The sequence below is a fragment of the Lissotriton vulgaris genome, chromosome 5 (genome assembly GCF_964263255.1).
Source record: "Lissotriton vulgaris chromosome 5, aLisVul1.2, whole genome shotgun sequence".
Classification (NCBI taxonomy): Eukaryota; Metazoa; Chordata; class Amphibia; order Caudata; family Salamandridae; genus Lissotriton; species Lissotriton vulgaris.
Window position 1 is genome coordinate 237,834,385 of NC_141693.1, and position 27,818 is coordinate 237,862,202.

At 45.3% G+C, this 27,818-nt stretch overlaps 1 protein-coding gene across 8 annotated transcripts in view; it reads right to left on the bottom strand.

Moving 5' to 3' along the window:
• LOC147710582 (zinc finger protein 618-like) overlaps window positions 1-27,818 on the bottom strand; it is a 998,795-nt gene that overhangs the window by 904,769 nt on the left and 66,208 nt on the right. The window lies entirely within an intron of this gene.

Below are 27,818 nucleotides of genomic sequence, written 5' to 3' on the forward strand. Positions count from 1 at the left end.
TGTGTGTAAATACGCGAAACGCCCTGCTCTTGGACGTGGCAAGAATTTCTGTATTCCTCGCTACTCTGCGGCATCCCTGGAACACCTTGCACAATGTCTATACATCAATGCAGTCATTAGATGCATTAAGTTAGGTCCAGATCAGTTTAAGATAACGCTGTCTACAGATGACATATTAGTATTGGTGTAGGATCAGCAACAACAAAAATACTTCAGGTAGTATTGGGCTTTAAGATCAACTTCAATAAAAAATAAGATGACCTTACTCTATTGGTATTCTAAGGTGAGATGCAACAACTGGCTCTGATCACACCATTCTGATGGCTAGATTCTATAATCAACTAGAGAGACATTTTAGGGAAATATAGAATTTACATCAAGCCAGGAACAAGGGAACCTAAGTGCATGTGGAGGGGCTGTTGCACACTTAGTACCATGTTTTAAAAAGGGATACTGACATAATTTACACAAATATAAGAAGAATAAAGCTTCAGGTAGTAAATGACTTAAGATGCCAGCAGGTTTGGAATTGTGTAAGGAATCCACAAGTTAAAAGCAGCGCCAAGGCAGCGTGGATACAATTTGAGAATTTCCCCTTGGAGTCAAACACCACAAAACACACTGTATCATATAACTATATGACACTGAAAAGTCCAACAATAGGGAGGAGGTTGGCTTTGCACATAGCCTGGAAAACTTTAACAATGACTAGTGGGAGGATATCATGTGGTAAGGCAACAGCTTTTCCATGCAAGAAGAGGGGCAAGAGAGTCTTTATAAGATCCTATATAGATGTGACTACACTTCAGACAGGAAATCTCTTGGAGGGGGTTTGAGGTGGTTGGGTCTCTGACGGATATATAATGTGGTCATGCCCAAAAATTCTGCATTAATGAGAGAAGTGCTGATAGAAATTAATAATAATTTTGTTTTATTTACAGTGTTACTATTTCCCAATTTAATGGAACTCAAGTTAACTATCTGAGAAAGATTAATTTACCTTGCCAAAATTGTATCTTATAATGCAAAGGTCACTGTAGATATTGTCAGCAAGTCATTACCTTGCTGAGCTATCTTGCCAGCATAGAGACAAAGGGACATCACTGAAGAGCGGCACTGCCCCGCTGTGAAAGGGGACTAGACTTCAACAGGTGTCTGCGCTCAGAGTCTTTGATACGGGGGACACTATAGGCACTACTACATTGGGAGGCGTTTGGAGCAACACGTCTTTGAAATCCTTTATTAAGCTGCAGGTAGAGTACCAAATGTTTCGTACATAATTGTTTTCAGTATCTCCAGCTGCGACATGGGATTATTCCATACATATCAACTGAAGCCAAAACCCCAGAATACTCCCCTTTTGTGGTGCAACTCTCGCTTACTCACATTAAGGCCCACAAAATATCTGTTACGTATCAGACGCAACTCCGAAACTTACAGGATTCCTCTGGTGAGATTAAGGGAGGACCTGGTGGCTCCTAAAAAGGCAGTGGTGGCATTAAAGTTCCGTCTCATCTGGATCTAACTTTTGCACCGTACATCTGACAAGAGCACAACTGCTTCGAATGGGTCTGATTGACTCTGAGAGCTGTTGGCAAAGTAATGCTGTGTCAGGGAATGTATTGCATATCTTTTGGCTCACTTCTAGGAGGGGGATTTGGGGATCCTTGAGGCAGTAGCGTATTGGAGGATTCCCAGAGATAGTGTACAAAACCTTAATAGATGGCAATCACTCCTCCCCTAAGACATCTAAGCCAGGGCCAGCTGGCCACACACCTGGCACTGGCTTCTCCTTTTCTGCTCCCTTGTGGGAACAGATCGTCCAAGTGGTGAAGACAACCAAATCAGGAGCCCCACCAGAGCCCTGTCCACCTAAAGTCTTCCATCTGTTCCCTGAATTACTCAGTGAACAACTAAATGTAGTGTTCACAGAGATTATACAGCCAGGCAGGTTTCCTGAAGCATGGAAGGCAGCCTCAGTCCTGCCTCTGTTAAAAAAAAAAACAATCTGGACCCCGAAGAACCTAGCAGATACCGGCCAATTTCTAGAATCCCGTTTTCGTCTAAGGTATTGGAGAAACTGCTTAATACACAGATTACATCTTTCATCTCCGCAGGAGAACTCCTGGACCATTCTCAATATGGCTTCAGAGAGGGCCACGGAACGGAAACTGCTCTGATCATGGCAACAGAGGAACTCAGAAGATCACTGGATTCAGGAGGGAAGGCCGACTTGATTTTGCTAGATCTGTCGGCGGCCTTCGACACAGTCAACCACGAAATATTAATCAGCAGATTAGCGGAGCTGAGTTTTCAGGAATTCGCCTTTAACCTACTGTCATCCTATCTAACTGGCAGAACTTTTTCACAAAAATTGGGAGGATCCGCATCCAAATCATTCAAACTGCCGTGTGGTGTGCAAAAGGGTTCTTCCCTGAGCCCCACACTTTTTAATAATTATGTGGCTCAGCTGACCTCGATCATTAGGCAGTGCAGTTTCTCTGTAGTCTCCAGCTGGTTGTATCAGTATCAAATAGCGTGCAGGAGACAGCTGATCGCTTTTACAACTGCATGTCTCAGGTAATCACCTGGATGCAGACTAACTGCCTGAAACTGAACGACGAAAAAACGGAAGTCCTGCTGCTGGGCCCGACCCTTCCTTCTGGTCGCCGAGATAGTGGCCGGATAACTTGGGAGACAGCCCGACGCCAGTCCCCAAGGTTAAGAACCTAGGTGTGATCTTTGATGACAGACTGACATTTGACGGTCAAATTAACAAGCTTTCCTCCACCTTCTGGGGTATTTTAAAGATTATCAGAAATATCAGACAACCCTAGCTCTTTCGAAACTGGACTATGGCAATGTCCTTTATGTAAGGATACAATCCCAGTATCTTCTAAAACTGCAGCGACTGCAGAATGCTGCCGCTAGATTGATACTGGACATACCCAAATATGAATCAATCTCCCATAAACTGAGAGCCCTCCACTGAATAGTGGAAACAAGTACTACATTCAAATCACAGTGTCTTGCTTATAAGGCACTTCAGAGAAAAGAACCATTATATCTGAGATCGCACTTGAAATGGTACGTACCAGCCAGAAATCTCTGATTATCTGAGTCAAAATTGCTACAAATACCCAAGTATAAGCATGTTCGCTGGGAAGGCAGAATCTTCTTACTGGGGACAGCAAAAACCTGGAACCTCCTGCCAATATCAATAAAAAACAGTACCTCACTCATGTCCTTCAGAAGACTACTGAAAACATTGCTTTTTTCCAACTGATCTTTATGGAACCTTATAGGAGCATCAGTCTGTCCCGCCTATCTCATACGCCCTGCCAAATACAGCGCCAAGATGCTTTCGGGCATACTTGCGCTATACAAATCCACAAATCAAATCAAATCAGAGAGAAAAAAATAATTTTGTTATACATCACAGACTATCTGGGAGGAAACAGATATAATCAATCAATCAATCAAGGATTTGTAGAGTGCAGCAAATCACCCATGAGGGTCTCAAGGCACTGGAGTTACTGCTTGCTTTGTGTTGATCGGTTCGTTCGTACAGCCAGATCTTAAGTCCTTTCCTGAATTGCTGGAGTGATGGGGTGGTCCTGAGGTTCAAAGGGAGGTCGTCTCACATTTGGGCCGACAAGTGTGAGAAGGAATGTCCTCTGCTGTCCTCTGCTGTTACTTGGGTGGATCCAGCAGTGTCTGCGCGGAAGAGATCGTAGGTTTCTGGTTGGTTGGTGGAAGGTCAAATATTTGTTGATGTATGCTGGTACAGACTTTCTATGCTTGGGTCAACATCTTGAACTAGCATCTCTTCTGGATTGGAAGCCAGTTTAGCTTCTTGAGGTAGGGTGTGATGGTCTGGGGAGGTCAACGATGAGTCTGGTTGCAGAGTTTCGTATTGTCTGTAGTCTTTTTAGGAGGCGTATGATTCCTACGCAAATTGCATTCCCGTACCCCAGCCTGCTGGTGACTAGGACCTGTGTGATGGTCGTGCTTGTGTTGAATGACAGCCACCTGTCTTACGAAGCATGCATAGGGTGTGAAAGCAGGTGGATGAGACTTTGTTTGCCTTTTCCTTCATGGAAAGCTTGCTGTCCAGGATGATGCAGAGGTTGGGACATGGTCAGTTGGCCTGGGGGATGGGCAAAGTTCTGCAAGACACCATGCTTCGTTCCATGGAGATGTTGTTCCCAATGATGTGGACTTACGTCTTGTAGGTGTTGAACTTGAGGCAGTTGTCCTTCACCCAGCTGTCAACATTCATAATACATGTGTGGAAGTTAGCTCTGGTGGTGGAGGGGTCTTCAGACAGCGAGATGATGAGCTGGGTATCATTGGCGTAGGGGATGATGTAGAGTCCATGTGATCTGATACTGATGGGTAGGGGGGTCATGTACGTGTTTGAAGGGAGTGGGGCTGAGCGACGATCCTTGGGGGATACAGCAGATGATCTTCTTGGGTTCTGGGGTGAATAGTGGGAGACTGATTCTCTGGGTTCTTCTGATGAGGTATGAGGTGATACATTTGAGGGTTGGATTCCGATGAGGTAGAGTCTGTTGATCAAGATGTGACGTGAGACGGTGTTGAAAGTAGATGAGTGCCAGGAGGATGAGGGCTGCCGTTTCGCCGCGGTCCATGAGAGCCCCTATGTCGTTGGTGGCGGCCATCAGGGCGGTCTCGCTGCTGTGGTTGGCTTGGAATCTGGATGGAGTGGGATCCAGGAGGTTTCTGCATTCCAGGTGTTCGGTGAGTTGCTAGTAGATTGCCTTCTCGGGAAACTTTGCTGGGAAGGGGAGCAGCGAGATTGGCCGGTAGTTCATTGGTGCTGCTGGGTCAGCAAAAGTTTCTTCAGGGGGGGCCTCACTTCGGCGTGTTACTATTCTCTGGGAAGGAATTTGGGGTGATGGAGGTGCCCATGACTTTCCTGAGCTCATCTCCAATCGTCTTGCTCCCAAAATTAAGATGTGGTGGGGCCAGGGGTCAGAGGGTGCACCCAAGTGCACGGAATTCATGATGGAGGTTGTACCTTGAGTTGTAAGAGTGTCTCAGTGGGTGATCAGGTGTTTGGGATTTGTGTTCATGGGTCAGGCTGATCGGCGGCAGTGGGCTGGGATTTAAAGTTTTCGTAGATGACAGATATTGTTGTGGAAAAGGTCAGTCAGGGTGTCACACAGTCGTTGGGAGGGGTGATGTTGTTCCTGACAGCTCCGGTGTTGGAAAACTCCTTCATGATGGCAAAGAGCTCCTTGCTGCGGGTTGGTTGGCTTCTATGTGGTCTGCTAAGATCTTCTTTGTTTCTTTTAGGAAGCAGTGGTACTGGTTGAGTACTGCCTTGAAGATGGAATGTTCTCCTGTCCCTCGTTAGTTGCCAGCAGTTGCGCTTGGTGGATTTTAGCTCTGCAGTGAACCAGCCGGCTTTTCTGCAGGTCTTTTTGATTTGGCTGGCTTGGCAGGGGGAGATTGTGTCAGAGCATTTGGTGATCCACTGGGGGAAGTTCTTAGCAGCCTGTTCTGAAATGGGTGCTGCTTCTGAAAGGTGGGTTTTGACAGCCTTGGTACACTGATCTTCAATATCGGTTTCCAGTTTCTGCATGAAGAGCTGGGGGTGTAAGGCCCAGATGTTGGGGGGCCCTGAGATTGTGAAGATGACGCTGTGATGGTAGGTCTAGGTGAGCTGGGAGACGTGGTTGTACTTGATTCGGTCGCTGGGCGTGAAGATGTGGTCAAGTGCGTCTCCTGTGATGTGGGTAGTGTCGGTCACAAGGTGCTTGAGGTCAGTGTTGCTCATGCTTTCCAGGAGGTCGTTCATATTTGTGTCGCTTGGGTCATTGAGGTGAAAGTTAAGATATAAAAATGTCACTCTTGTAGCTGGACTTACTGATCGCAAAATGGGATAGTGCAAGGGCCTGAAAGCATTCAGCAGCCTCTTCCTCTGAGACCTGGGCATTAGAAATGGACTATTGCATAGGTCTGGAATACTCGGTATACTTAGTCTCGCGAGGCTCACAAAAATATAACAAAATATGAAAAGACTGAGTTGGATATAGTGGGATACATATCAAACCATAACTGGCAGGGTCGGCAGGATGGATTCACATCTGTATTTAAGTGTTACTGTGTGACTTATCGTGTGAATTTAAACTATGAAATGATGAGGATCGATTGGGCAGTGACCAGTATTTTCAGTATCAAATTTGGTTTGTACTTTTATCAAAATCTATCAATAAAAAGTCCTACAAAAAAAAACAAAAAAAAAATTACTGCATTTCATTTGAACACAAGTTTGCATCATCCTTAAACCATGGCATTATTCACCATAACTCAAAAACCTTTTTGGCCTTAATCTTCACCAAACCACCACCTGCTTTTCCATCTACCTTTGGACAGCACCTTAGGGCCTCATTACGATGCTGGTCGGAAAACATTCTGACTGAATCGGACTTGGAATGGTTTCAAACCCAATTGGATTCGGGGAGTCCGACCAACCGATTACGATGGCTGCAAACATCACTCGATCGGACTCCACTTGACTTCAATGGGAGCCTTGGTTCCAACCGAATACACAGGCTCCCATTGAAGAAAGGGGTGGGTGGGGAAAATCGTGCACCCTGTGGTGAGCACCCCATGGTGCCTGCCGCACTGTGTAAGGTCTGAAAAAGGGGACCCATTGGTACCCCCACAGGCCTCAGAAGTCCCCGGGTGAAGGGGGCCTGCTACGGGCCCCCAAAGTCAGTTTCCAACAGCCAATCAGTGCCAGAACAACCGATTTGGAAAGGCTGTCCAAATCCGACATCGTAATACGCCACTCGGAATTGAGGTCTGTAGACCTGTACGAATCTGGTCCAAACGACTCGGTTACTCCGAATGCTGTTCGGAACTGAGTCGGAAAGTCTGTATGCTTTCGCTCTATCGTGATCAGTCGGTAGGAAGGCTTTCCGTAAAGACGGGTTCCAAATCAGACTTATCCGACCCGAAGGCCATTGGGAGCCTTTCCGATCGACATCGTAATCGGCCCCTAAACATTCGAATGTCAGTTCCATTAAACATATCCACTGTCCCGACACTGGTCTTACTCAACTGCATGTATATATAAATTGTTATGCATCAAATGTGTACCATATTTAACAGTTGGGTGTTTTCAGGCACTCTCACAACCCAACTCTCAACACTAGTTGAAGCACAATTCTAGTGAAGCCAACCCTATTTTTGTTTTTTGCCAGTTACCAATCTGCCGTTTCTCCCAAAAATTCCCTAAAAAGCAGCTAGTCAATATCAATGTACCAGCACATCTTAGTCCACCGCTGTAATGCATGTGTCTGCTTGCCCATTCTGCATTGGAGAACTTGACTTTCACTTCATCCACAGCACTGAAACATCTCATATGCAGAACTTACAAACCAACCATCCAAGCACAAGCAATCTAAAAGCATGACTGCTCCTTCAGATTTCTGCAGCATTTATAACATCTTCCAAGGCGTGTAAATAACAGATGAGCCTATCTAACAGCATACATACCTTGGCAAACAAAATTAAACAGAAATGACCCAATCTGTGATTATTGTGCCAGACACTCAAAAGCCCATGCTATAACATAATTCAAACACACGCATCCTACCATACCATTTTCTCCCCTTTCCAAACCATAAGGGCTTAGAGTCTATTAGGCAGATATTATCTAATTTCTAACTGAGAATGGCAAGGGGATCTGAAAATTAACAAGATGGAAAAATACCACCTTAAGGTTGATAAATCATTACACTTTGGTGTCTAAATAACACCAAAACAGAATTAGTTATTGTCTGCACATAAAGGAAATGACCTTTACTCCAGGACTGTACATTTGCTATTGAGAACAGTATTTGTGAACACAATTTGAACCCATACTGTCCTCGAGCCAACCTCAGAAAGACCACTATTCCATTTCATTACCCTTGACAGTAGAATCCTCAACTCAGCAGGTCTCTTAAAAAGAGAAACACTGGCATTTACTCTCAAAATATGACTTCTGTTCTGGGGTGTATTCTGAGACACTACCACTGAAAAATTGAATGCTCATTTATCAGGTATGAAATATCCTTCAACAGAACATAAAGCCTTGAAAAAGTAGTATTTTGTAACAAAACATGTACACAGAAGATTATATAACAAAGAAAATAAAAGAATATAAAGGAAGGTGAAAATATGGACTTTTATTTATGACCATTTTGCAATTTTGAATTATCAAGTCGCTGATTCGACTGAAGCAATTAAATGACTAATGTGATTCAAAGAAAGCTTTACATTATAAATGTAGACATCAAATCTACTTACAAAGGGGGGCGTGGCTAAGCATTCAGACATGGCGGACGTGCTTCTGTAAGAGCTCCCGTAGCCCCGCCATAATCCGCAACTTATCCTGCTGCCATCGGCCCTTAAGTGACGTTCCTACTGTCCCTGGGCGACACCCTTGCCCGTAGGTTACCCAGGACCTGCTTGTGTCCACCCCCCGTGTCACCAAGGAGCTGTGGCATAACGTTGACGCGGAGGCCTGATAATCTTGGCCTCGCGTACACACCGACTTCAGTACGTGCAGCGGCAGGAGCTTCGCTGCTGAGACCCGACTCAGTGGCTCCTACGTGCGGATCGACCCGCAAAGGCCTGTGAGAGAGGGTGAGTGGTGGTGACACGGGGTGGGCGGCCTGTGGCTCGGTGGTCGCATCAGACCACGGTGTGCTACCCCCGGCCGGCACCGCCTAGTGTGGCGCACAAAGGAGACTTGGGCGACAATGCCCTCCCACCGCATCAACCAACATTCTGCCAAAGGCGCTGACCTGTTGGCAAGGGCTGGAGGTGCGTCGGGCCAGCGGCGGCCGTGTCGGGCTGCAGGCTGCGCTGTTAACTGTTGGGGGCGATCTGTATCGATCCTGTGTGCTTTGGCCCAGGGTGGCTGCCAGCTTGCCTTTGGGCCCCCCACCTGAGATCTGCGCAGGGCCCTAGTGAAGTGATCTGCCATCGTCCCACTACGTTAATCTATTTCCTGCCAGTGGCGCTGACTTGAGGGCAGAGGCGCGTCAGACCATTGGCGGTCATGTTGGTCCGCAGTTATTTGTTCTGGGTGGCCTACATTGACCCTGTGTGCTGTGGCCCTGGGTGGCTACCGGCTTTGCCAGTGGGTCCCCTGCTTGGCCCTAGTGGGGTGGTTTTCTGCCCCCTATAAGCCTGTGCACGGCATCAACAGCTTTCCCCCGCGCTGAGGCACACACCAGGGGGGGGCCACCATGCAGGTGTGGCGTGGTTCTTGGCCCAGGAATTCTCCGACCGCCTTGGACCATAATCCTTGATGAGTGCCAATCAGATCACAGCGATGTACGGGACACTGGCCTGACCATTATAAACTCACACTACAGATGCCCTAGATACACTGGTCTGGCTCGGTGGATGTGCGCAGTAGCTGCGGCCTCTTATAATATCCTGCTGGCCTGGGACCGCTGGCCCCTGGGGACGTGACACTGCACTCTGTACTATCATTCCTACTATCTGGAACTGTGTAGCTACCCTACCTAGGTTGGCACAACTTTAGGACAGATCCCAGTCTGTTATTGTCATGACGAAAGACAAACATGACGAAGGACAAACCTACCGGGGCACTCACGCGCCAATGCACAATGGATAAATATACCGGCGAAGCAGGTCCGGTGTCCAACCGGGAGACCAGACGCCATCCATGCCAGATAATGCTGCCATACTAGCCGCTATAATGCAGTCCAGAGACACTCTAGAGGCCAAGATCGGAGCGGTTGGCTCGGATGTCATGCTTCTACGAAAATACATCCACAACGCAATCCAAGGAATAACAGAAGCCGAAACTAGGATTTCAACTACGGAGGACACGGTGTCTATTCTCCAGAAGAAAGTATCCTCTTAGGAAACAATCACGAAGGGGCTGGCAGTGCGTGCAGAAGATGCAGAGGGCTGCGCCCGCAGAAACAACCTCTGCCTTGTAGGATTCACCGAGGGCTGTGAGGGCAATGATATGGAGGGCCTCCTGGTTAAATTGCTGACGGAGTGGATCTCACCTGGCGTCGTGTCCCCTTGTTTCATAATTGAGCGTGCCAACCGGGCATTGCAGCAGAAGCCACCGCCTGGCGCTCGTCCAAGGCCCATTATTGCCAGATTCTTGAATTATAAACACCGGGACACTATCCTGCAGCAGGCCAGGCAGCGGGGAACCCTCCATTATACATCACTTTCTATTATGATATTTCCCGACTACACAAGGCTGGTCCAACAGTGCAAACTATCGTTCACAGAGGCCAAAGCTAAACACTGGTCCCTTAAAATTCAATATTCTCTTTTATTTCTGGCCAGACTGCGGGTCGTATATCAATCACGCATGCACTTCTTTGAATCACCTCAGGAGGTCTTTAATTGGACTGAAGAGGTCATCAAGCTCTGGCCCCATACGCCGCCCAGACTGGACTTGGATTCCTCGTCGGGGGAGCCGTGTCCTAAGATCTCCCAACTTCAGAACAAGCAGCTCTGCAGATCACGTTTGAAGAGACAGTCCAAGACTCACAGCGAGTCCTGCACCCGCTCCACGGAGGCCGCCGGGGGACTGACAGCATCCTAGCTTCATCCTGTCATTTCATCTCTTTTTGCTATGCTGATGGCACACCACTTGGGGTTACTTTTATTAGTGTTTCCCTTAACTCTGAAGACACTTGTTTGTACAAGGGAAACTCTTGAGGTATCCATTGGCAGACGGTAGTCCCTGGCCCCCGTTGGGCTGAGGACACCGCTCTTGCCGCGAAAGATACATCAACGTTTTCTGTGGTATTGTGGGTGGGGGGAGGGCAAGTTGTGGGTTTTGTTGCAGTTAGTGTCTTGTTTCCACAGTGCATCCATATGGTCTCCTCCTCCATTTTTAATCAGGCAGTGCTCTTCACCCACATTCACCATGGTCTACCGCATCACTAGATATGCCCAGGTCACAAGATAGGCGCCTTCGTACTATAAATTGGAACGTCCAAGGCCTGTTCAATAAGGTTAAAAGAGGGGCTGCGTTGCACCAGGCAAAGCGTCATGAAGCCGATATTCTGTTCTTGCAGGAAATGCACCAATTGGGTAATAAGACATTATGCCTGTCACGTTTCGGTTATATGCAGACCTTCCACTCGTCGCTCGGCGTTTTCGGGGGATGGCCATATTAATCCATCGCAGAATCCCCTTCATTCACGAGAAACTATGGGCACACCCCCAAGGCAGATTCATCATCACATGTAGATTATACAGTGATTCGCTCACCCTGGGTAGTGTATATGCTTCCCCGCCATTAGCCTGGAACCTAATGGAAAGCTTGATTGCATTGTGGGCAGAAATTCTCCAATGTCTGACAATAGTTGGGGGTGACTGGAACGACATTATATGCCCCCAGAACGATCAAAGGCACTGTACGGGCAGACCTGTAAAGCCCCGGGAATCAAATTGCGGCTCTTACTACAGGGGATGGACTGGGTAGACACTTGGTGGTGTCTTCATCCTTTCGGACGCGGGCACACATATTTCTCTAGTATTCATGGGTCCTTTTCTCGAATTGACTATATTTTCCTATCAGCTGCTCACATACATAGGCTAGATGTGACAGCGATATTGCCCAGAGGCCTTTCCAACCATTCCCCTACGCTACTAGACTTGCTACTGGGGTCCAAACGTCCCCTCCCTTCGATGGCACTCCACAATGAACAGTATTGGGAACATATGCACACCGCCATCTTGGAGTATTATTCGAAGAACACTGGGACGGTAGAATCCCATGAGACTCTCTGGGAAGCTATGAAGCCGACGCTGAGGGGAGTGGACATTGCATATTGCACAGCACAGCATAGGCATCGTCTTGAAAAGCTAACACAAATTGAGGCCCAACTCATTGACCTGGAGCACAGGAGTTTGAGCAGGGATGGCGGCATTGCACATCGAAAATTAGCCCACACACACCAATTATACAGCAGTGAACTGATGGATGAGGCCAGAATGGCGTGGCTCGCTACGCGTAGCATAGTTTATCAATGGGGGGGCTAAATCGAGCGTGCTTCACCTCTGTCAGAAGACACTCTGCCCTAAGACTATTACGAGTATCCGAGGCTGTACTCCCTGATCCCGCACAAATTGCCACAAGCTTTGCCAGATACTATGAGAATCTATATGCCCCCAGTGAGACTATCTCGTCACATCTGGTCCATACATTTATAGATGACCTGCCTCTACAAGCCCTGGCAGATTCAGTGAGGGAGGATTTGGAAGTTCCAATCACAGTGGAAGAGCTCCAGATGGCACTGTCCGGAATCTTTAAAATGATCACACTGCCTCGTTTATTATACCAGCTCCAAAATCACCCATACCTGAATCCACCCATCTGGTTTAGACAACTCAATTCCATTCTTCGACATTTCCTCTGGAAAGGTGGTGCAGCTCGGGAGACACTGAAAACATGCTTCCAATCAACGTATTGTGGAGGCATAGCGACACCAGATGTTCAAGCATATTATGCGGCCTCACATCTTCTTACCCTCAATGATTGGTGGTATCGGGACAGAGGGGTTCCCGCTTATGCACTTGAGCGCCTGCAGATGGGTAATATGTCACTCCACATGATTCGATATATGAACTCAGCCCTGAAAGCACTGCGTCCAGCTACTGTCAAGGTATTTAAGATTTGGAAGAGTTTGTTGCAACAAATGGAATGGTGGGGTAGGTTAACAAATGAGGTACCGTTATGGCACAATGGTCTCCTCCATTCCCTGGCTGGGCAATCTGGGTTCTCAGGTTGGGAGGCCATAGGTATTTCTAGGATAGGTGATGTTCGTCATGGTCAGATACCGAGGTCCTTTTAAGAACTGCAACAAGAATATACAATGCACAGATCACAATTCTATAAATACGTCCAGTTCCGTCATGCTTTTTCCCCATATCTCACACACCATAGAACCTTGCCAGACTTCATCCCCATTGAAGCTAAATTATTTATGGAGGATTTAGGGGAGCATAAAATTACCGAAGATCTATCGGACATTAGTAACAAACTGCCCCACTACCCGAGATAAGACACGAGCGGCGTGGCAGCAAGATATTGGCCCACTAGACGAAGACTGGGTAGAGGCTCTGGAATCCCCAAGAACTGCGGCCATTGCGGAACAATTATAATATATACAATTTAAATATCTTCATAGTGTTTACTACACCAGGTATAAGTTGTGGCAGGCCGGACTGATTGGACATTTGGCACCGCAGGCAGAGCGAAGATGCAATGGTACTCTTAAACACACGGTGTGGCAATGCACCACTCTCTCTAAGTTCTGGCGGGGGTTATCACATGTTTACACACTTCGCCTGGCCTTGCTCCACATTACCGATGACATCTGGGGTAACATCTATAAACGACATTTACCACTGCTGGTCCTTACATTGGCTAAGCATTGACTTTGCAAGCGCATGGAAAGACCCGTCCCCACCACTGATTGGGGTGCGGAAAAAGGGTCTCGATTTTTGCATGGGGTTAGAGTTGCCAATTTTTAAAGCAAGAGGATGCCCGCAGAAACACCCCAAGATTTGGAAAAGGTGGGGGGAATACTGTGGGCCGCTTCTGGAACCCATCTCACGGCCTTCATATATTAATATGAGCGACAATGAAAGTGGAGATATGCGCTGGGTATGGGTGTATGAATAACAGAGCAATGTGACTAGACCTGATATGTGATGTGCAATGCAGCAGTAATGTGACACTACAGCTCCCTGTTGGGGCATTATGTTATATCGTTTTTCTTTATTGTTTGATAGAAATCAAACAAGTCAACATCTCATTCATGTACATGTATTTTGTATTGGTTGGCTACCTGGCCTCGCCAGGTCCATTGTGACTGCCGACAACATTGGTTGTGAAACAAAAAATATAAACTCACAAACCCACCCATCCCCTAGCACTTCCACAACCAATAACCCGCAATCCAAACTGTCCATCTACTTGTGTCCAACTGATACAACATAGCAAACAAAGCACTGAATTGCCGTACTAAATAATTACTTGTCAGCACGATAGTTGATCATATGCATTACAAACATCACAATGGCATATATGTTAAGAACTGCACTCCACACACACATTAACTCTGTTACCTATATATACTCCCAGGAGACCTGGCCATACAACCCAGTGAGTGGCCAAACCCACCTAAAAAGCCTGGTACCCCCATTTTATTGGAAAAAAGTCTTCATCAGAAAACAAATAAAACTGAACACAGGCACAGCACCTAAAATGAAACAGCATGTACAATGCATATCCTGGCACAAATAGGTATTCATCAGACAAAATCTATAGTAAATACAATACTTAAACTCTGTTTACATCTTATGGGCACTAAAAGGAACATTCATATGTTACATAACGCTACATACCAAAAAACATCAACTGATCATATATGTATAGATAAAATGAAGGTTCTTCATAGGACAAAGACCAAATACAAAGTATGTAAATAGAAAGACTGACTGGATTTCCATTCCCGTTTTCAAAATCTGAGCTTTCATACTTAAATATTAATCCACTAGCTTTAACATAGGCTACAGATTATGTATCTCACTCAGCAAAATTAATAAAGAAAAAGCTTTTCCTACATGTAAATGCTTGAACGCAAATAAATAATTGTTCAGCAGTTTATTTTTGCAACAGTTATTTATTCAACTCCTAACTGATATTGCAACTTATTTCATGCTCAGCCTAAAGGCTTTCCATGGCCTTTCCTACAAAACTTTAATTTGAGGAATGATCCCCATGAAATGCATTTCTGAATTTACGGAAAAGAAACTGTAATATCAAACTGGTTACATAGTTCAGAATCGGTGAAAATGGAAGGCCCAATGTCTGCATCTCGGCACACTGCGAGCTACAATTTCTTCTTCCTGGGAATGAATTCTACAAAATAAAACCTTTTTTTAATTTAAATGCTAATGTGTTGAATTAAAATTTAATAACAGAGGAAATGGAAATGCTGAGCAGGAATATTGGAAATAAATCCAAGCAGAAAGAGCTGAAATTAAAAATTCTACAGTGTGGGCGGACAGCAGCTAAACTGTCCTGTTATGATTACATTTTTGTCTTTTTAGAGTGAAGAAAAAAATCATATCTTGTCAACAGTAGAGCAGTAAATCTACAGAACTGATTTATTGCTCAATTTTCCCAAAGGAAAATGGCTTTCCTTCACATGGAAATATTTCATGAATTTCAAAACATAATAATGTTATATTGTAGTGTCACAGAGGTCAAATTAATTGTCCTGGGTCATTTAAGAAATCTTCAAGGAACAGAAACCCTTAAATCCGCATTTTGCATTGTTATTTATAAATCCTAGTTTCATTTCATTCATTTATTTTCAACTGTGAAATGTATCAGCTTGAAATGCAGAGATTTAGCTGCTACCAACACAATGGATAATACAGCTCGTAAATGTAAATGTAAATGTATTGCGATTTATATAGCGCATGTATCACCCGAAGGCATCAAGGCGCTTGCTTAGGGAACCCGTCCTGGTATTCCCCTGTGAGATACCCCGGCAGGGTATCCGCAAGGTGAAAGCCAGGCATCCCGCCGCGAGGGGCCGTTGTGGAGATTAAGCAAGCTATTGCCCAGAGTCGCAGAGTGTGAACCCGTGAATCGAGTAGGCACCGGAGCGAGAATTGTCGAGTCCATGGACATTTTAGGACTCAGGACCCCGCCGAGCCGGGAATTGAACCCTGGGCCCGGGGCTGACCTCTGCTTCCAGGTCTGCCTCCTCTAACCAGTGAGCCACACTTCTCCCTCCACTACTTCTATTGTCTCGATAGAAGTAGTATAAGAAGGAGCAAGATACAGAGAATTTAAAGCGGATTTCAAATAGAATATATTTTCTAGCCACGCGAAATCTGTTGATTGCAAGGAAACTATATTGTTGTCACCAATTTCACCGGTTCCTCTAGTGGGTAGGTTGCTCCTGGAGGCAACAAGATCAATCAATGTAACGATTTGCTGTACTGAGCAGGACAATATACTTTTTGGATTATGGAATAATGGATTAATACAAAGGTTTAGAGCAATGGTAAACATTATGCAACCAAAAATGGGTTATCTAGGAGTACATTCCTATCAGTTATTAGGTCAGATAATCTCGAAGCACAAAAATCTAAGAAACGCCAACACAAAATATTAAAAATAAACAAAAGAACACAGACAAATAAAGATGTTCTGCTAAAGCTGGATTGGTCGCATCTATGAAGTGAAATAGGCAACACTTACTGATATCTAATCTAGTTCATCGATACGCCAGTTTAGCCCTTAAATAGTACACTAGATACGATGACATTTTAAGCACATTTTTCCATGCGGAAAAAAACATATATAGTAATCCATGTCTAAATAGCCAATACTTTCCATTAATGGACAATATTTGATCTTTTATAATGAAAAAATAAAGGGAAAATTAAGTCACTAGCATAGGCTGCACACTTAGCCAAATTAACACTGCATCTTTAAGAATTCCAGAAGTTGCCAGCTACCCATTATGCTTTGCAGGGTTAGTTAAAGGACACTAACCTTCAAGTTTCCAAATAGGTTTTCGTTAGTAAATTCGAAATGACCAATTCACTAAAGCATAGGAATATCCCCCAACTCATTTTCTAGAAACTGTGGGCATTAGAAATTTAAATGTGACATTTCCACCCAGTCAACATCAGTTCTGCCTTCAAATGCCTCTAAGCCTGCCACTTTAGCCTCATTCTTTGCTGCTCAGCATCCAGATATTGTTTAGGTGAATACCGCTAACTACTAAGCTGGAAGTATTCTGTGCTTTGCACTTCACTGTTTGAGTCATTTTATTCACCTTCAATATTAGATGACACGGCTTACCACTGTGGTGGTCACCAACAGATTACGTGGGCTGCACAGCCTGGCGGACTTGCCTTCACATACCTTCATTCATACTCATCCATGTTAAGGTTTGATAATTTTATCTGATCAAGTTTCCTCAAAAGTCTGCAAGTTGTGGCTGTCAGGTGCAGTTTAGAGGCTGAAGGAAAACTTGTTAAATGCAGTTTAGTAACAACGCTGCTCTCTTTTTCCAGGCTTGAAGCAGTGCCAACATGTGGCACTGAGTTGTTGAAAATGCTCAGCTGTCAGTCCTCCGTTTCAAGGGCCGTAGTCCATTTTCTTAGGTTTTCATCACGCACACATAGAGAAACCGACAGGTCCAAAGCACTGTCCTTTTTCTCTGCAGACTCCAGAGGGAAACGTCCTGTTAGTGTCATTCGAACAGGAAATATTCCTCACAACATAACCAGGTTGAGCAGAGATCGTCCAGAAAACTCCGAATGCCTATTCGGACAATCTGTCCCACATTTTTGGTGGGAGCGAGGCAGGAGACCTCATGTATCACAGAGGAAAATCTAGTGTACTGCAGATAAGTGCATTACACCCTCTGGCACGGAAGACCGGGGTGAAACGTACCTTAATAAAGTGAAGCATATTGCACAGCAAGGCGAGAAGTCCCTCAATAAAGGAAAGCATATCATGGACTGCACAAGAAGACACCACATTCGGCACCATCTTCCTCTTCTTCGCCACATGTTCCGATGTGTTCTTCTGCGGAGAATACTGCCTCCGTCACCATCTCTATGGGGTGAGCTAGATGTCCACTGTGTCAAGCATTTTCTTGTTCTTGAACAGGATGCAGGCTGTTTGTTATGTCCCTGCAACAGGCAAATATTGCAGATGTCATGCTGATCAGACTACGCATTACTTTGCCCCACACTGTGGGTGCTTCCGAAAAGGTCTGTCCTTATCTCACATTACCTGGAGCTGAGCATTCTCTGTGGCACAGAGGAAGGAGTGAGGTTGAGTCAACCGCCTCACTAGATGTTCTGACGAAGGTCACCGGGTAAGATTCCAACAATCGCCGTAAGGTTTCGTTGTGCTGGTTGAAGCCATAAGGCCACCGAAGTTACACGAGCTCCGGCGCTATCCACCTGTTCCCGATGGGGGAACAGATCAATCTAACAATAAGGCTGGTGAGCATGCATATTCACTCGAGGAGGAGGAATCTTGACATCACATCAACTACAAAGAGTAACAAGTTGTAATGTCCGGGGCCAACACTAGATAGCAGGAGGTTGCATAGTATTTGTATCTGCAGCCAACACATGCTATGAACATTAATGTACAGTCCGTTAAAGAGGAGTTCACATAGTATGAAATGGTGATGAAAAAAAGCACTGAAAAGGCAGTTGTCCAAATACTTTAGAAGATTAAATGTGCCACAGATGGTTCTACTTTTATATTGAACTGCTCCAACATCCCTTGCGAAACGCACAGCAATAATTCTCAAAATCCAGCCATATCCAAAGATGCCTTCTACTGCACAGACCAGCGACGGAAAAGATAAACATACATAAATTCAGAGGATACTAATGAGGCCCAACAAGGTAGCAAAGGCACACTCATCTAGTAATATCATAGAATTACAAAAGGCATTAGCATATGTAGCAAATAAATTTGCATTGGCAAGCAACACCATGAATAACCCATTAAGAATACCCGAATATACTGAGAAGATCATTTAATTGAGTCCCATTTCATACCACACCACAACTGTGCTACCAGAACTAAGGCTAATAGGACCATCAGCAGTCCCCACACATCCCATGACTGCCATACACACTACCTCCCAATAAAAAACACAACACATTGAGAGCAGGTAAAGGAATAATGATTATGGAGAAGATTTATCAGCTTATGTCAAAGAAAAAGAAAGACACATATAATAGACTCAATCATACTGGACGACATAGAGGACATATAAGATTAACAGAACTTATACAGAGATGAGGCACCAGCATAATTAGTAAAGCCACAAACAGTACGTGCCAGGAATAACCACGCTCCAAGTTATTGATATAAGACTTCCAAGCACAGCAAGCAACCACATTCTATGTGGTGTATATACACTTACCTTATCAAGCTTAGAGTGCAAATAAAACATCAGATCCTTGCAACAGCAGACGTTATGTATAAAACAGTTCAAGGAAAACATTAGTTGCCCAGCCAATCGACTTTGTGTCATTAATGTTATTGTGGGATATCTGTCTAATGTAGGGCATGTGGGAGGGGAGACAGAGAAATATGTCAGGCTTACAATATGGCAAAAAGTGAAGAAGGAATGTAAAAAGAAAATTAGTGCAGCCAGGTAGATCCACTTTCCATAAAAAAAACACATCAGCAACATTTTAAGCTTTTCTACAGAGGGCAGATGTATTTTGGAAGGCACAGCAATCATATCAGTCATTACATGCAGCGTGTGTTAAACCCTGGAGGTGAAAATTGAAAATGACTGTGTCCCGTCACCTCGAAACAACATAACAGTAGGGAAAGAGGCGATAGATAGATAGATAGATAGATAGATAGATAGATAGATAGATAGATAGATAGATAGATAGATAGATAGATAGATAGATAGATAGATAGATTCCTGAAAAAAAGATGGGATAACCACAGGGAGATTTTGGAATGCAGAAAAGAATACTCGTGGAGAAGTGTGGCTCAATGGTTAGAGCGGCAGACCCTGATGTAGAGGTCTGGCCTGGACCAGGGTTCAATTCCCGCCTCAGGCGGGTCTTGGGCTAAATTTCCACGGACCTGATAATTCTCGCCTCGGTGCCTATTCTAATCATGGGTCCCATGCTGCAACTCTAGGCAATAGCTTGCTTAATCTCCACAACGGCCCCAACAGCGCTCGGATGCCTGGCCTCACCTTGGGGGGCCCAGGCATCCACATGGAAAGGCCAGGAGGGGTTCCAGAGCGGTATGTGTACAGCGCCGTGATACCCCTTGGGGTGATTGTGCGCTATATAAGCACTACAACATTTACATTTACTTACATGGTCAGAGCTGCAGAGGGCATAATCAGACCTTGTAATAACCAGTAGAAGGCATCAAAGGCTAAATAGGAAGCTCTAGACCATTCAGAAACTACAACAGAACGTCCAAGGATAAGGAGCAGTACCATTGGCTGTATTTACCCCTGAAAATTGAGAATTTAATTTTCCTTAATACGCGGGAAAATGAGATCCATTGCACAGCATGCTAGAGGGAAATTCAATATTAGAAGACTGAGACAGTGACAATTACTCCCCCCCCCCCCAAAGTCTTAATCAAAATACATGCATGTAAGTGGAAAGACCACCATACAGGGGTATGGCGTCTCATTGTTACTAGAGTAAAGACAAAAGAAAACACATGGACGTGCACAACAACCATGATCACCAAGATGTTGCAAGGCATACAGGGTCCACCGCATGAAATAACCATCAAGAACCTTTTAGTGTTCAGGGGACCAAATTACAATTACAGACAGGAGTGGCGATAGTTAGGACACCAAATTTGATACAGGAGAAAGATACGTGACATCACAATCTTGTTGCAGACATGTCCAAAAAGATCCTTTGGCAGTTGCCACAGGGTACACAGCCAGAACAACTCTCACATTGCCATCACAACCTCAAATACAAATGACTGCATCCGCCCAACCCACTTCTAAAACTACTACTAACCAGTAATTTCTAAACATTCATATGACATACAGCCATAGTATGAGTATATTAAATATGGACGTAGCTTGTTTTAAAATACAAACAGAAATTAAGATAATGCGAGAGCCAGCGCGCCCCATTCCTAGAGATAGCATAGTAAGAGTTAGGGCAGTAATTAAAGAGCAGCACATTGTGATTGCACCCGCACCTCCGCAGGTGAGGCTCTAAAGCAACTGCTGGTCAACAGTAATAAGCATTGGAAAAGCCAATAGGTCTGAGAACTGTCAGATGTTGGCTTTGTCAATGTCTTTTTGTCAATGTCTTTTAGTCATGTTGTATAGCAGTGTCATAGTGCTACACAACTTGGCTAAAAGACGTTGAAAAAATCAATAGCTCTTGCATTGCCGAGACTTATTGCCATTGCTAATGCTTTTTAACTTTATATTGTTTGATCAAGATGTGGTAGAATAAGTAGGGCACTGAGATGAAAGTAGAACCCCTTGACTCCAGCTTTACTGGCAGACTGAGGGAGAAAGCATTATAACCCTGCCTGTGGGCTCACATACTTCCCCATTCTGGTATGCCTGCTTTTAAGGCCTCTGTACCTAGCCCTCTTTACATGATTCCAAGTTCATACCTTTGCTCCTGCGCTGACGATCACTGCTAAACAACCCTTACACGCCCCAACTCAATTTCGATAATCATGTAAGAAAAGCGTACCCTCTCACTGCTGGCAAAAGCCATGCATGCTTTTTCCTTAAGTTTGAAAGGGTTGCTGACATGACACCAAGCTCAGTCCTCTGATTTCATGTAACTGAGTGCATTCTGGAACTTGTAGTACTAGATTACAACATTTTAACCAAATGGAAGACCTATTACCATTGATTTTGTAATGTGAGCATTCTACTACCCTACTAAGCACATTTTAGGCAGGACTTTACTAAGTCTGTTTTCCAAACAAGTATCTTCAGCATGTGCTTGAAACACACAAGTAGACGAGTTGCTTTTGCCCTTCAAATTCTAGGTTGTCAAATTGGGGTTATTTGTGAAGCTTATAAAGCTATTTTGGTATCACATAGCAGACTTGATTACCGAACACAAACCCTTCAAGAATGCATCGCAATCTCGTAGCTTCACCAGTTTAACAATTTCTTAACAGTCCTACAACACACTTCTGGGGATAGGTTATATAGGTGGGGATGGGGTGTCCAGTAGACGAAAGGAGGAAAGACAGGGTTAACTGGATTAAAACGTGCATCTTTGCAGTGGGTGCAAAACGACCAGGCTACGTTCTAAATAAACACATTTGTGAAACACAGACTATCAACGTCACACTTTACAGCTAACTACAAATAAAACAGTAAACACAGGGGGAATATTCTAGCAATTGTATATTTTGCGCAGGAGAAGAAGAATCTGTCCGATTCAAAACAATATCAGGAGTTAAGAAGTGCTTGCTCTCAGGGACGTCTCCTTCGCTAAGAGAAGGAGCGTCGCCCCACTGCTCTTTGGGCAGGAAAAATAAAATGATAATAACTTAGTTATTTTATTTTTCGCAGGTTCGGGAGGGCTGGAGGAACAGTGGTGGAGTGGTTTGCAGACTCCAAGTGTGCATGACTGCTTGGCCGGTCCTCCTGGCCCGGCTAAACATTTATGCGCACTTTGCATGTTCCCCACCAGGCTGCAAAACACAGCATGGTGGCAAACATGCCCAGGCCCCCACTCCCCATCTGAGCGCTGATCCACAGCGCTCAGACCACCCATAACGCTGTATTGCAGCGTTGCGATTGACTTAGAGGAGACAATCACAACGTTGCTTGATTAGCCTGGGCGCTTCCTGGTTCTGGGACTCACCAGAGAAGCGGATGAGGGACGCGGACGGCAGAAGAGGCAAGTGGTTTTTTTGTTTTATTATTATTTGCCCCCCGCCATACCCCCCTCCACCCTCATTCCCTGCCAGCCTCTACTGCTTGCTCTCACTGTTTTGTTGACTAATAACTAAAAACAGGGCTACCATTGCACCACATCATGAAAATATCTTATGCAGATACAACAGAGACACCTGAGAACTGCTAAAGGGATCACCTGAGAACTGCTCGTTCCGTTTTCCGTGTCGCTGGCTGGCTGGAAGTGCGACCTTCCAGAGGGATCCTGTTATTATCATTGATTCCTGACCCCCGAAGGCATTCCTAACCTCGCCGGACCCGCTTCGCGGGTCCCGCAGCGCCTGGACACCTTAGGCTGCTGATTGTGGAAAGTTTGCAGCGGAGATGCGGGCAGGCAGAAGAGCCGGCGGGGCTGCGAGCACAGGCAGGGACTCCAGTATCTAGGAGCCCCTGCGCGCCCATTCCCCACACCTGGGCTGCTCTCCCCGCTGGCCACACCCCCCTGTCCATCAACCAACGATAGCCGCTACCAGCGTATAAAACAGACCATAGTTCCCGCTGCGCGGGAGCGTGCGGGAGGGTGCCGGGAGAAGCCCGGGACAAGGGCGGGACCGTCTGTGGCCGTCCGGGGCCGCTGGAGGCCGGGCTGGGCCACCCCCCTTATTAGTGACCCACAGCACCTTCTCCAGTAAGTGATATTGACATATTGTATCTGATTGGTGTGAAGTATGGCAATGTCTGCCTCAACAAGTACTGCTAACAGCCACTTGACTACTCCTCTGGTTGAGACTGGTCCTCTGGCAATTGGCCCTTTAGATAAATTCTTTTTTAATCGTTCGTTGTCAATTGACAAAGAGTTATCCTTGGCCGAGAGGCGCGCAGAGCGCAGATTATCAATAGAACTACTCAAGAATTCTACGGACAAGCACCTAACTCTAACGTATCCCACCCTGGTAACTCCGCTATCTTCAGTAAATCTTCCAGCTGCCATCGAACATTTTGAGGGACAGGCACAAACAACAAATAAGGAAATTGTAACAGAATTGAACAATTCCTGTGGGAGTAATATCCACCCTATATTGCTCCCTGACTCTGGTGCTCAGGTTAACCCGGCTCAACCTAAGCTCGGGTCCAAAAGGAAAAGATCAGGTCCACTAACAAAATGTAAAATGGTGGCCAAACCCCCTCAAAAGCACAGGAAGCTACACAAAACTGTGAATATTGGAGAGGTTGTCACTGAGGAAAATCATAGTATAGAAAGTGTCCCGCACGTTAATCTTGCCCCTTTGGATAGCCCAGATAAAGAAGAGAATACTTGTACTGACTCTGCTTTACCAATTAATGATAAGCTGTTATCACTTGCAAATGTGCTTCCTGAGCTGGAAAAATTACTTAGACTAATACTTACCCCTATCGAGGATAGAATTGTCAAGCTTACAGATAGGCTAAACCATTTTGAACAGGCAACACTAGACAATTTCTATTCCACAAAATCCTTGATTAAAGTTAATGCTAGGTTGGATGTAAGTACAAAGTCCCAGGGCCATATTAACCCTGCTACTCAGGACAAGGGAAGAAGGTCTCAAAACAACTCCCCTTTACCTTCTAAGTTAAGCAACCCTACTGTCAATACAACTATAAAATCTGCTGATACAGCACACGTAGGCTCTGTTCAACCTCAGCCTAACACTACAAATCCTCCGCAGTCTATGGTACCCCAGTCACAAAATCCATCACCTGTTGCTAGCGCAGGGGTTATAGTATGCCCCCAAGCGGGCAAAGCTCCCGTACCTGCAAAAGCAACCAATAATAAGCAGATAGTTTCAAACAATCCCGTGGTTGGGAATGGGGCTAATGTATGCCCTCTAGTAGGTAAAGCTCTAGTACCAACCCAACCAAATAATAACCAGCAGATGTTGAAACCTGCACCCCACCCTGTTCCTACAGTTTCTAAAACAATCCCACCTCCCTTGACAAAGCCACCCCACAGAAAACCCCCGGTGAATCTTACTCCGGATTCCTTCCCCTATGTAGCAGTTCTTATAAATGTACCACCATTACCCATAGGGCAGAGAGAAACTTTCCAGATGCTCAAAAATAAGATCATGCACTGGTTAAGGGAAAATCGTCCTCTCCCAGGTGACATCGATGGGTTAATCATAGGGGTAAGGAGAATAGACTGGATGGGGTATACACCGAAAACCCTGGGTGGGGACTGTATCGTGGTTAATTTCCAAGATCCAAGGGTGGCGGGATGGATAACTAGGCCAGGATGGGGTACAAACAAGGGAGGTATTGGAATTGTAGACCTTACTTTTTTTTACCCCCGCCCAACCAGTGTAATGACTAGCCTGCTTAATGAACCCCTAAACCCCCCTACTGTACCATGGCCAGTCAATTCCATACCAGCTCCATCATTTGGTCATAATTATACCACATGTATAAACTATAACCCTCATGTAGGATGGCAGGACCCGGGATGGGGATGTTGACAAAACAATAAAGAAAGGAACAGTAGGATAGGAGGGAATAATGAGTCCAAAGGGTCTTGTGGCGATCACGTTGATACCATTGTTACATGCTTAACGGTTGGTTACATAGAGACAGGAAGTTTTGTTGAAGAAGGTTGTACTAGATTGGAAAATATAAATGCTAGTGCTGTGACATTACCCTTAATAACAGCTAACATGATTGTTGATCCCACTGATGACCATGGGAAGCAGATTAATAACATCGAAAGCCCGATGATTGCTCAAGTGTCCTTCAACACTAACATTCACGATGGGATTGAGTCTAGCTTTGGTACGCTTTTATCTTGGAATGTTGCTGGGTTGGGTGGTAAGTTAGATTCCCAATCCTGGGTGGATTATATTAGTGGGTTTGATGTCTGTTGCTTCCAAGAAACCTGGGCTTGTGACCCCCTTATCTGTTTTGGTTATTTAAACTATTATATACCAGCATTAAAAGGTGGAAGGGGTCGGCCTAAGGGAGGCCTTACTGTTTGGATAAAACAGGACTTGGACATCACCACCAAAATGTTGGACCTGGGAACCAGTGATCTACAACTGCTAAGAATCTCCACAGGCAAGGGTTCATCAATGGATTTGTATAACGTTTATGTAAGAGGCAATAACGTAACCAATTCTCCCACCTTAGAGCTGCTGTCTGCTGCCTTAGAAACCAAGTCCCAAGATAGCATGGTGATAATAGCTGGGGACCTCAACAGGACTTTTGAACCTTTGGACTGTACAAATGATCCCTTAGGGAAGGATGAGGACAATCTTTGGGGAGTACCTTCTCTATGTTTAAAACCCGTACATCGGTGGACAAAAGACATTTTACTGTTAAATGCTATTTGTATGGAACATGGTTTAAGAGCACTGAATGGGAGAACACCAGGGGATAAGGAGGGTAGTTGTACTTTCGACAACGGTAACAGCAGGAGCAGAATTGATTATATATTATGTAGTCTTCAACTGTGGGAGGGGGTTATTGATATGGCCATTAGGCCCAGAGTTGAAAGTGATCATAACCCCCTTTGTGCGACCCATAGGTGGTGGAATGTTGGAGTGGGAAATTTGCATCTAACGAATGACCAAGTCCCAGTTATGAGTAATGATGAACGTAGGCTAAAATGGCCAAGGGTATTGGCAAATGAGGCTACCATGACCTATATCAACCATGAGGTTGATAGTGCAATTTCCGCAATGGAGGCGGCAGATCCAATAGTTCCTGGGGCTAGGGGCATCACCGATATCCACAACAAGTTATGTTCCCTCCTCAAGCCATGTTTTTTTATCAAGAGCAAGAAAGGGAGGAAAACTAATGATGTCGGAAGGTGGTTTGATTGCCAATGTAGATCGGCACGACTAGAACTGGGACAAGCTATTAGGAACAGGGACCGTGCTGCAATAAAAGAGAAAAGGAAACTGTACAAGATGGCCATTTTCGAAGCTAAAAAGAAATGGGACGAAGATCACTGGGCCGAGTTAAAAGAGGCCTCTAGTAATAAGGACTCCAGGACCTTTTGGAAAATTATTAAGTGGGGTAGAGGAGGTGGCCCTGCAAAGCCAGATAATAACGTAGCAGAAGATGCCTGGGTTGACTACTTTAGACCACAGTATGCTGAAGTCATCCACCCTGGGGTGGGCGAGGGCATAACGCCAGTCTATGCTATCGACAATTTGTTTTCTCTTAGAGAAGTAGAAATTGCGATTAATTCCGTGAAATGTGGGAGAGCGCCAGGGCTAGACGGGATACCCCCGGATATTTTTAAGTACGACATGACAAGATGGGCGAGGTATATCTTTTTAGTAGCAAATGCCCTAGCCAAGGGGGAGGTGGTCCCCGACCTTTGGAAAGGTGCAATTATTATTCCCATTCACAAGAAGGGTGATCGCTCACTGCCTGCCAACTATAGGCCCATAAGCCTAATAGCAACCATGCAAAAAGTAGTGGGGAGAATGGTTGCAAACCAGCTTATGGACTGGGTTGATGACAACAACGCCCTTTCTCCATATCAAGCTGGATTTAGGCGAGCAACCAGCACCATTGACCAGGTCTTCCGCTTCACTATACTGCGGTGGAAGACGGTTCTACTAGGAAGGGGCTGTTTGTATGTCGCGTTTGTCGACCTGCGGGCGGCATTCGATCTAGTCCCCCGGTTTAAGCTATGGTTGGTCCTGCAAAAGCTGGGAATTCCTGTCGATTTGCTCACACTAATCATGCGACTGCATGAATCCAATTTCGCAAGAGTACAGTGGGGTGGAAATGGGGAGACAACCTCGGACTTCCCCGTCGAAAGGGGCGTCCGACAAGGCTGTTCCATGGCTCCCTTACTCTTCTCGCTATTTATTAACGGGATTGTCAAGATAATGTTTAAGGCAAGCGTAGACGCTCCGTCGTTAGCGGACACCAGGGTCCCGATCCTGATGTTCGCTGATGACACCCTTGTCTTGTCTAAGACCCCTGCGGGGTTGCAACGTGCACTAAACATTTTTGATGTTTTTTGCACAGAGCACGGGCTTGAAGTGAACGTGGGGAAAACGAAATTGATGGCCTTTACCCCACGTCGCAGAATATATCCTAAGGTAACCCTAAATAATAGCAGGTTAGATACTGTTAAGGAGTTCACATATTTGGGGGTACAGATAGCAGAGGGCGTTGGCTGGTCGCATCATTTGGAAAAAGTGGTCATAAAACACCAACAGCTCTCAGGTGCTTTGAGGGGGGAACACCGCAAATCCAAGACAAAACCGATTAAACCCGCACTCATAGTGTATGACGCAAAGGTCTTAGGTGCCACTTTATATGGTGCGGAGTTATGGGCTT